This window comes from Frankliniella occidentalis, unplaced genomic scaffold (assembly GCF_000697945.3).
Source record: "Frankliniella occidentalis isolate FOCC.00 unplaced genomic scaffold, Focc_3.1 Scaffold2, whole genome shotgun sequence".
NCBI classification, from domain to species: domain Eukaryota; kingdom Metazoa; phylum Arthropoda; class Insecta; order Thysanoptera; family Thripidae; genus Frankliniella; species Frankliniella occidentalis.
This window is the reverse complement of record NW_026267132.1, coordinates 4,253,297-4,262,171: the sequence shown is the minus strand read 5'-3', so window position 1 is coordinate 4,262,171 and position 8,875 is coordinate 4,253,297. Positions and strand designations below refer to the sequence as shown.

Here is an 8,875-nt window from a genome sequence, read left to right as displayed (position 1 = left end):
CGCGACGGATACTCACGCGCCTCGAAACCGGGGGGACGCACATTTCACGGAGAGCAGCTCTCGGTGCGCTTACTCTGCTCTCTCCGGCTCCCAGCCGCCGTCCGCCGTGACCCTCGGGCTCCTCTGCTCGCAATAACTTTACAGCTCGCATTGCGTGCTCCTGAGGGCCCTGGCCACGCCACGCCACGCAACCAGAGAGGGCAGCCCGAGACCAACCCACCTCACAAGGTAGGGGAAGGGGCAGGGAGTAAATTGCGCACAGGACAGACCTGCAGCGAGCGAGCGCACAACACCCGACCGCTTAAAAACTTATAGCTTCCGTTCGAGCAAAGCGCACCTTGTAGGCGGAGTGGGCCACAGCCGACGGGGTGGAGGTCGGCGAAAGTGGTGTCAACCGGCCACACCCGAAGGCCATTCGAAAACTCGTATAGCTTTCAAACAAGTTTTTACCGCAGAGAACAAAAAGCGACTTTGCACCGCCGATCAGGGCTCTGCTGAACGCGACTCACAGCAATGATAATAATTGTTGCCAGGTCACCAAACAGCGCGAATTTTCGGATTATTTCGAGGGCCTTAAAGTGGGCATTTCTGCTCGCTGTTCGGAGCGGAGGCATAGACGGGCCGGCCCGTGTTTCGCTCCGTTGCTAACCGCTCCTAATTCACGACCGCTCCCTCCGGATCGGGCCGGGCCCAGGGCCGGGCCCAAGGTGAGGGCGGGCGTCACTCCAGTGCCCTTCACAGGGCGGCTCGCAGGGTGGCCCCCCGCCAGGAGCTCAGTGGGTCGTGTCGAGCCCCCGCTCCCCCTCTGCAGCCTCTCGAACACCTCGGCGAGCTCGGCGACCCCAGCGGGGCTCAGCCCGGGCCGGGTCCCAAGACTCAAAGGCAGATACCTGGCCCGTACCCCTCTGGTGGTGGTGGTTGGTGGTGGGGTCAGACACACAGCCACGCCGAGCCACGCCGAGCCACGCCGCAAAAGCAACAACCGCCTTTAAAGCGGGGGGGTTTTGCCGCCCAATGAACTCCAAAGCGAGTTGTCTGAAAGATCCAACAGGAGCGTGGTCCGGCACAGACGAAACTTGGCGAAGCATTAATAATGATTGCAAACATTGGACCAGGTTCGCCATTAGAAAAAAAATGTCGAACAATAAGAAGAGCACTTGCTTCGCAAGGTTGGCATCGCCAGAAAAACAAAAAAAATATTCTGCTACTAAATTGTTAGGGGTTTGTCGGACTTCGTGCTGGCCACAGACAGGCAGGGACTACGCGGACTTCGCATCCAATCTGTATTTGTACATGCGTGTGTGTGCTTAAAAAATATTTTTTTCCTTCCGGTGCACGATGACAACTTTTACCGGTGGTTAGTGTCAGGGAGCGACAAGCGTCACGGTCGTGCGGAAAGAATAGCCGATATTACATAGAACGCTCGTGGCGTTTAACCTGGCCGCGAGTCGTCATGGACGTGGGCAGCAGTTAGTGTGCAGACAGGCGGCGCCATAGAACAGACAAGGCGGCGCAACAGACGACAGGCAGAGGCGTGGCAGACATAGCCGCGCCGCACTGCGCCCACACCGGCGGCGCGCCCGGTGCGGCATCGCGTATTCAAATCCATTCCGATTATACGGCTCCGCAATTAGAGTGTACTGTCGCCGGGCTGCGCGTCCCAGGGCCGAGCCGAGCCGAGCGACACACGCAGAGCGGCGCAGAGCGGCGCAGAGCAACTGGTGCCCTCCCGCGCCATTCAAACAGTCGAAACGTCTTGAGCGGCGCTGGGCCGGGCCCGGAGCCGGGGCCCTGCGGGCGAGCCTGCGGCCCACTCAGCAGCAACAAGCGGCGCCCCGTCCCGAGATTCGAAAAGAGGGATGAGGTGAAAAGGCGGGCGGAGGAGGAGACGAGGGAGGGGCTCGCAGGCCCACGACGGTTCACGCATTCATTACATATTTATTCGTGAAAAATAAAAGTTATGCGCAAGGGGGCTGACTTTTTCCCGCGTGTGTGTGTGTGTGTGTGTGTGTGTGTGTGTGTAAGTGTGTAAGTGTGTAAGTGTGTGTGTGTGTGTGTGTGCGTGTGCGTGTGCGTGTGTGTGTGTGTGTGTGTGTATGTGTGTATGTGTGTAAGTGTGTAAGTGTGTGTGTGTGTGTGTGTGAGAGTGTGAGAGTGAGTGAGTGAGTGAGTGAGTACTTTTATAGGTCTAGGGCAAAAAAAAAAAACACGACACAAGAGAAAAAGGGGAACGGCAGAGGGTAGTCGGTGGGGAGGGAGAGGTGGAGCAGAATACACCCTTCCGGTGCGAGGGGGCCCTCCGTGCCCCCAGGGCTGGCCATAACGAATCCAATCAAACCCACGCGACATCTGGGATGAGGCTCTTGATGGAGTTAACGCTGATTGGTTCACGAGGGTCTCCATTTTATTTTTTACCATATTATTTTTGCGCTCCCTGCGGATTAATTTAGATTCGGAAATGAAGTCCGCGCAGGTGGACTGCGGTGCAGCGGTACTGCTGCACTGTAAAATTGGTTGGCGTTTTTTGTTTTTTATGCCAATTTTTTCGAGTCCTCTAAAGAACACCAATTAACGGCGTCCTGGAACGCCAAAATCTGGCGTCTTCTTGACATTTGGCGTCTTTGAACGACAAAATTTTGCGTATATTAGAGGGATTTCAGTTTAACACTTCCAAGAGCGTTTTTTCGGTTGAAAGCCCACAATTGCTTGACGCAGTGTTAAAATACTTGTTTGCGTGATCATTACTTGCATACTTCAGTGTCCGACGCCGACGAGGACGCCGAGATCCCGTGCGAACGCGAGGCGGGGTGGGGCCGCCAGTCGGGGCGGCGGCCCGGAGCAGAGCGCCCGCCGAGCGCAGGGTAGGCAACGTGGACGGCTGCGCTGCCAAGCGGCCGGCCTACCCCACGCCCCACAGGCGCGCGTAAGCGGACCGGGGATATGTCGGGCCAAGGCTGTGTCTCGGACGAAATTACTTCAACATTTTTCATGTAGATATTTAACAGGGTAGAAAACACTAAAAACTAAAACACGAATAATTTTCTGTCTTTGTACTACCCAAAATAAGTTAAAAAATAAGTATTAGATTGTTATATTAAAAAAAATCTAACAGCGAAGACGCACCGGAGCCCGCAGCTACAAGAGGGCGAGAAAGAAAATATGCCATCCACTGACGCCCCGCACTTTCAAAGGAAAAACGAGCATCTCTTTCTCTCTCTCACTCCCGGGGAAACGATTTCCAACCTCCGCGTTCTCTTCAGTTAGCCCCTCCGAAGGAGCGTGCGAGCGGAACCAACAGAGCCCGCCCTGCTGGTCCGGCACGCCAGACCTTATTTCAGACTTTTTTTTTCCGCCCTTCGCGCCGAGGGAGGAAAGCAGGAGGAAGCCACATTCCAATCAACAGCAACGGCAACGGGCCACAAAACGCCTTGTTCACGGCTTGTTAGAATACCAGAATTAATTATACGCCACAATCAACCTAACTCCCCTTGCACCCCTCACCCATTCAAAACGCTTGTTTTCCCTCGGTTCCCTCGAGCACCTTCCTAACAAGCTCACAATAAAACACTCGCCGGGTGTGACTGTAGAGCGAGAAGGCAAGTAGGGGGCTGCGGCTGGTGGGTAGGGGGTGGGGGGTGAAAGGGAGAGGTGGGGAGGGGGGAGGGCGGATTCATTGCCGTTCTCCTTGTAAACAACAGAGTCTAGGGCTGTTTTCGAAAACACTTTATTCCAGCCGGTTGGCGGTGGGAGCGGAGCCGAGCAGCCAGCGAGCAGCAGCAGCAGCAGCGGGGCCGCAAAAGTTTCCGCGCAATATAAGGCGGCCGGCCAGTCGCTGCCGAGCTTGCTATAGTAACTATAGCGATCCCATCGGGCCGCTCTCACTTATGTGATGGCCTTTGGCAAATGGAAAGTCGGCGCGGAGGGCTTTCCTATGGTCGGCGCGTTATTTCCTCATAGCAGCAAGGTCTACAGAGCAAGCAGTGCGCCGACAAAAAGGAGAGCTGCTCGAAATAAAACTTTTCCACTCTAATAAATGTGATGACGACGAAACGCCGAACGGAACTGTTTTGCCACCATGCACTGGTTGTAACGGCTTATTATAATGCCACATTATTATATTGCTCTTGTTGTTTCCCCTCGCGAACGTGTGCGATAAGAAAGGGTGGTGGCGGCGATGGCGCCCGCGGCCCGGACCGGAGGAACACGGCAGTGCGCGCGGTCGGCTCGGTCCGCGCTCTAATTTGTCGCCGTGTTCCCGCCAAAACATTTGAATTGATTAGCATCGCCGCGCTGCTCGGCAAACAGCCGCCCCGAAATACCTGTGCGCGCGCGGCACCCGGAATACACAATGAGAAAAGTCACGACCGTTTCATTTGCCCCGCGTAGCAGCAGCGCACGCCACTTCAATTTCTGCGGCCGCGCGGCTCGCCCGCAGTCTCCGGTAAAAAAAAAAAGAAAGAAAAGCTAAAAGCTGTGAGTGAAAGCGTGGCAAATAAACGAATACGTGGCAGACGCGGAGGAGGGGAAGTCGTTAAAAACGGGCAGGGCGTCTACGTCATTTTTTTTTTTCAGGTGAAACGAAAAATGTGTTCTTTGCGCAGATCCTCCAAACGGTGTGCCAAAGGGGGAAAGGGGAGGGGGGCACACCAGGGAAGGGCCGAAAAAAAAAAGCGATTCCTATCCGGGCTCGTCGACGAAGCCAAGCAGCAGCAGCAGCCGGCCTGTAGCCTTATTATTGGTCCCCGACCGCACTTGAGTCAGTCATGGGGATCTCTGCGGCCAGGAGGCGGGTACAAAGAAGTGCGGGGGTCGGATACTGATTTCATCTATTGTACGTGGATTTGCGGATCGTGAGGCGCCGTAGGCCGATCCCTCCACCCGCAGGAAGCCGGAAAGGAAAGAGTGCGTGGGAGGAAGGGCGGTTGGGGGGAGAGGGACCAAGGGGATGAGGAAATAAATGTCCCGGAGGACGGGGGATGGGAAACTGCGGCCCAGGGCGAGGGGCAGGGCGGGGAAAGAGCAAAGGACAGAGACGAAGGTGAGGGCGACAGACAGCTTTCAATGAGCCGACTGTGGGTCCCCGCGGGATCACAAGGAAATGCAGTGGGGTGGGGCTGCGTGGCGTGGCGCCCTGGGAGAGCCTAAACTGTTTTAACGTTAGTCTTTTCGTGAAATAAACAAGGTTGTGCGATGTGCGAAGGTTTTGTAGTCAGCATCGACTGCTCTTATCAAAAAAAGACTTTTTTAAAAAAAGACGTCATTTTTGACGAAGTTTATCCGTGTTTTTTCGTACTCAATAACTTTAACTACTCCCGATTACACGAAAACAACGGTATCAGTCACTGTGTTCAAAGGTTTTCAATTACTTTTAATTAGAGTCATAATACGCATTTAAAAGAAAAATTTCCATCTCTACACAATTTGTTGACTTATAATTCATAAAATTCATAAAAATGATGTATAAATGTCGTTGGTGCTCTCGGAGCAACACACGAAAGGTACGAGGAGAGAAAAATCGACGGGTGCTTCGCCATTTGTCTTGATTGCCTGATTACTTTTGCATGGGGGAGGAGGAGGAGGGGGAGGGGGTGTGCGGCGGTAGATTGAGCACCACCATCAGCAGCGCCCCTCGTTTCGCCCCCCAGCCGCGCTAGGTAAATGCAGGGCCCACTTGCCACACCCGGCTGGGCGGGCAGGGCGGGCAGAGCCGAGCCGAGGCCTCCGTCCGTTATGCATGCGAAACCCCCCGGGGAGCCACCATCTGACAACACCTCAACGCCGGCGCCACATTTTTGCATTTTGCCGCGCCTCTCCTCCACCTCCCTCCTTGGGCCACATACGTTCCAACACACGCGCGCACGCGCGCACACGCACACACATGAGAACACGCACCCGCACATTTGTATTTGGACTTAAAATATATCAGAGAACTCGCAGGAAATGTTATGGAGGAAATGCGAGAGAAGAAGAAGAAGAAGAAGAAGAAGAAGAAGAAGAAGAAGAAGAAGAAGAAGAAGAAGAAGAAGAAGAAGAAGAAGAAGAAGTGGTGTACGCGCAGGAGTTCCTTGTTGCTTTGATATGGTGCCCCCTGTGCTAAACACGGGGCGGGAACGGCGGCGTTGGGTGTGTGATTGGGGGGCGGGGTCGGCGGGCCAAAGCCAAGCCACCCCTGAATGCGCTTCGCCAAACTGCGTGCCAGACGCTCTCTCGCAGGCGTACCCCCCTCCCCCACTGCCACGGGGAACATATTGAAGCCGGCAGCTCAGACCCCTCGGCAGCTGCTTCCATTGTTCACGCTGGCAAGGACATAGGCACCCCTCCGTCCCCCCCTGGAGGGGTCGGGGTCGGGGTCGGGACCGTGGAGGGAAGGGGGGGATCTCTCCATCGGAGAGGAAGGGAGGAGCGCGAGGGGTAGATTGGGGACGGGGTCTCGCGAGGGCGCCTGGACAGGTGTGCCCCAGGGCGATGGTAGCGGGGCGTGGCGGGGCGAGGCGTGGCGGCGAGGCGTGGTGGGGCGGGGTGTGGCGGGGCGTGGCGGGGCGTGGCGAGGCGTGGCGAGGCGTGGCGAGGCGTGGCGAGGCGTGGCGAGGCGTGGCGGCGTGGCGAGGCGGGGTCACGCGGAGTTTGCCGCGGGGCAGGTGTTATGTCAGGCTATGAGAAAAGTTCGGCCTTGAGCCACGCACTTAGCCTTCCCAACGTGAGCGGGGCGTAACGGCGGAGAGACAGAAACAGAGATCGACCAGCCGCGCAGAGAAGAGAGAGGCGAAAGGGAGATATTCGACGGGCGGCGGCGGCGTTCGACTGGCAAGGAGGCGGGAGGCGGTCCGGCCCAGGCCGGCCGCAGGGGCGCGCCAGGGTGGGGTAGGGGGAAGGGGCAGCATTAACAGCCGGCCAAAGAATGCAATTTACATTTTGCTGCCGCCCGTTACGCCCTACCGGCCAGTCCGGCCGCCCCGCCCCCGGGCACGCCTCTCCGGGGAAATAAGTTCGGACCAGCGCGCTGTGGCGTGGCGTGGCGGAGCCGGGCGGGGCCGGGGCGGAGGCGTGGGCGGGAGGCCCCTCGTCGGCTGGTACGCCCTGCGATGTTTGGCAGGCCACACACGGCCCGCCCCGCCCCGAAGCGCCACGCCCCGCCGCGCCCCGCCCCGCCGCGCCCCTCGGGCTGCAGCAGGCGACAGGACGGCCGCTGCAAGGACGCACTCACCGCGGCGGCGCCTCGTGTGCAGCACCGGCGCGTCCACGGTACGGTGGGGAGTGAAGCGAATGAAAATGGATGAAGCCTCCGAATAAATTAGGACAGCCAGCAGCAGCAGAGCGACCGGTCGGGGAAAATGGATTTAATTAGACGAGGCATTTCACGTAGTGCAGCGGCGGCGGCGGCTGCCCGGGGGGCCTACCGGAGGGGGGGTGAAATTAGGAGAGGCGACCAGCAGGGAGAGGGAGAGAGGGGGGGTGGGGATGAGTACATGGCGTGACTCAAAGGCCGTGTAAGGCGGTGATGGACAGGGGGCTACGCAACGCACGGAAAGGGCAGAAAGGGGTAAGGCCAGAGCGAGCAACAGAGAGAGAGATACCGAGGTGGAAAAGGTTGAGAGACAGAAAGGAGAATCGAGCGAGAAGTGGGAAGATAAAGCGATACAGGGAAGGAGATAGAGACGGGGTGAGATGCGCAGGACTCACGCGCGTGACACATGACGTGCCGTGTCGGTGCTCGTCCCCGGAGGATCCCTCGGCGGGTTCCCGCCCGGCCAAGCCAAGTCCGGTGAGAGGACGGCGAAGGGGGGGGGGCAAAAAGCTGCAACGTTTTGTCCCGTGTTGCGTTTCGAACGCAGCGGTAGCTCGCAGGCACATGCACTATGCAGGAGACCGATGGCTCTACCCCCCGCCCCCACACACTCACATATACACATTATCTCTCTCTCTCTCTCTCTCTCTCTCTCTCTCTCTCTCTCTCTCTCTCTCCCTCCCTCGCCCACTCTCCCACTTCCCCTCTCCCCCATTCTCCCATTTCTACTACTCCTTTCTCGCTCCCACTGCCGGACGAGGTGACTCGGAGAGGGAAGACCTGCTCGCTCGTCTGGTTTCACAGACCCGCGATCCCGATCCCTGTCCGGTCGAGACGATCCGCCGAAGCAGCGACGCGAAACGGACCACTCATCAGCAGGCGTCCCGTCCAGCGAAGGACGCAAAGAAGCGGACAGCTCACCGCAAAGAGCAGCACAAGCGATGATAAAAAAAAAAAATAAAAAAAAATAACAGTCCACCTCACCGACTATTGTACAAACAAAGAAAATTATGGAGAAAAAACCCGCGAAAGCAGGGATTTTTAGGTGCGACACCTACCTGTGTCAGTCCGGAAGAGAAATGCGCGCCGCTCCGTAGAAGTCGTCCCCTGGCGTTCCAGCGCCACGCCGCGCCGCGCCACGCCGCGCCACACCACGCACAAAGCCGCCTCGCCTCGCCACGGGAAGGGCTCAACCTGCCGACGACCTACCGCCTGCGAGCGCCGAGACTCTCTGAGCGGGGCGGAGCAGAGCGGAGCAGAGCGGCCTGGCGCGCACCAGAGCGGGGGCGGGTGAGGCGCGGCGGGCCCCCTCGCTCCCGCCGCCCCTGCGCTCTGTTGCGCGCCCCGACAGCGCCCTCTGCGCGGGGACGGCGCCAACCAGGCGAACAGCCCCGCCACCGCAGCGCCGTGACCACCGCCGCGCCGCTCTCGCTGGAGCATGGCTGGAGCATGGGCTGGAGCATGGGCTGGAGTATGGGCTGGAGCATGGGCTGGAGCATGGGCTGGAGCATGGGCTGGAGCATGGGCTGGAGTATGGGCTGGAGCATGGGCTGGAGCATGGGCTGGAGCATGGGCTGGAGCATGGGCTGG

The 8,875-nt window shown here is 58.2% G+C and overlaps 1 protein-coding gene across 5 annotated transcripts in view; it reads right to left on the bottom strand.

The window, feature by feature from the left end:
* The window catches only part of LOC113211637 (chondroadherin), a 116,890-nt gene that overhangs the window by 101,879 nt on the left and 6,136 nt on the right, over positions 1–8,875 (bottom strand). For 2 of the 5 annotated variants that reach the window (XM_052263544.1, XM_052263538.1), the window contains exon 1: positions 8,344–8,513. The exons of the other annotated variants lie outside the window; for them this stretch is intronic. The gene's annotated coding sequence lies outside the window, so the exon portion shown is untranslated. Of the gene's footprint in view, positions 1–8,343; positions 8,514–8,875 lie in introns of those variants that run through there. 5 annotated transcript variants of the gene reach the window in all.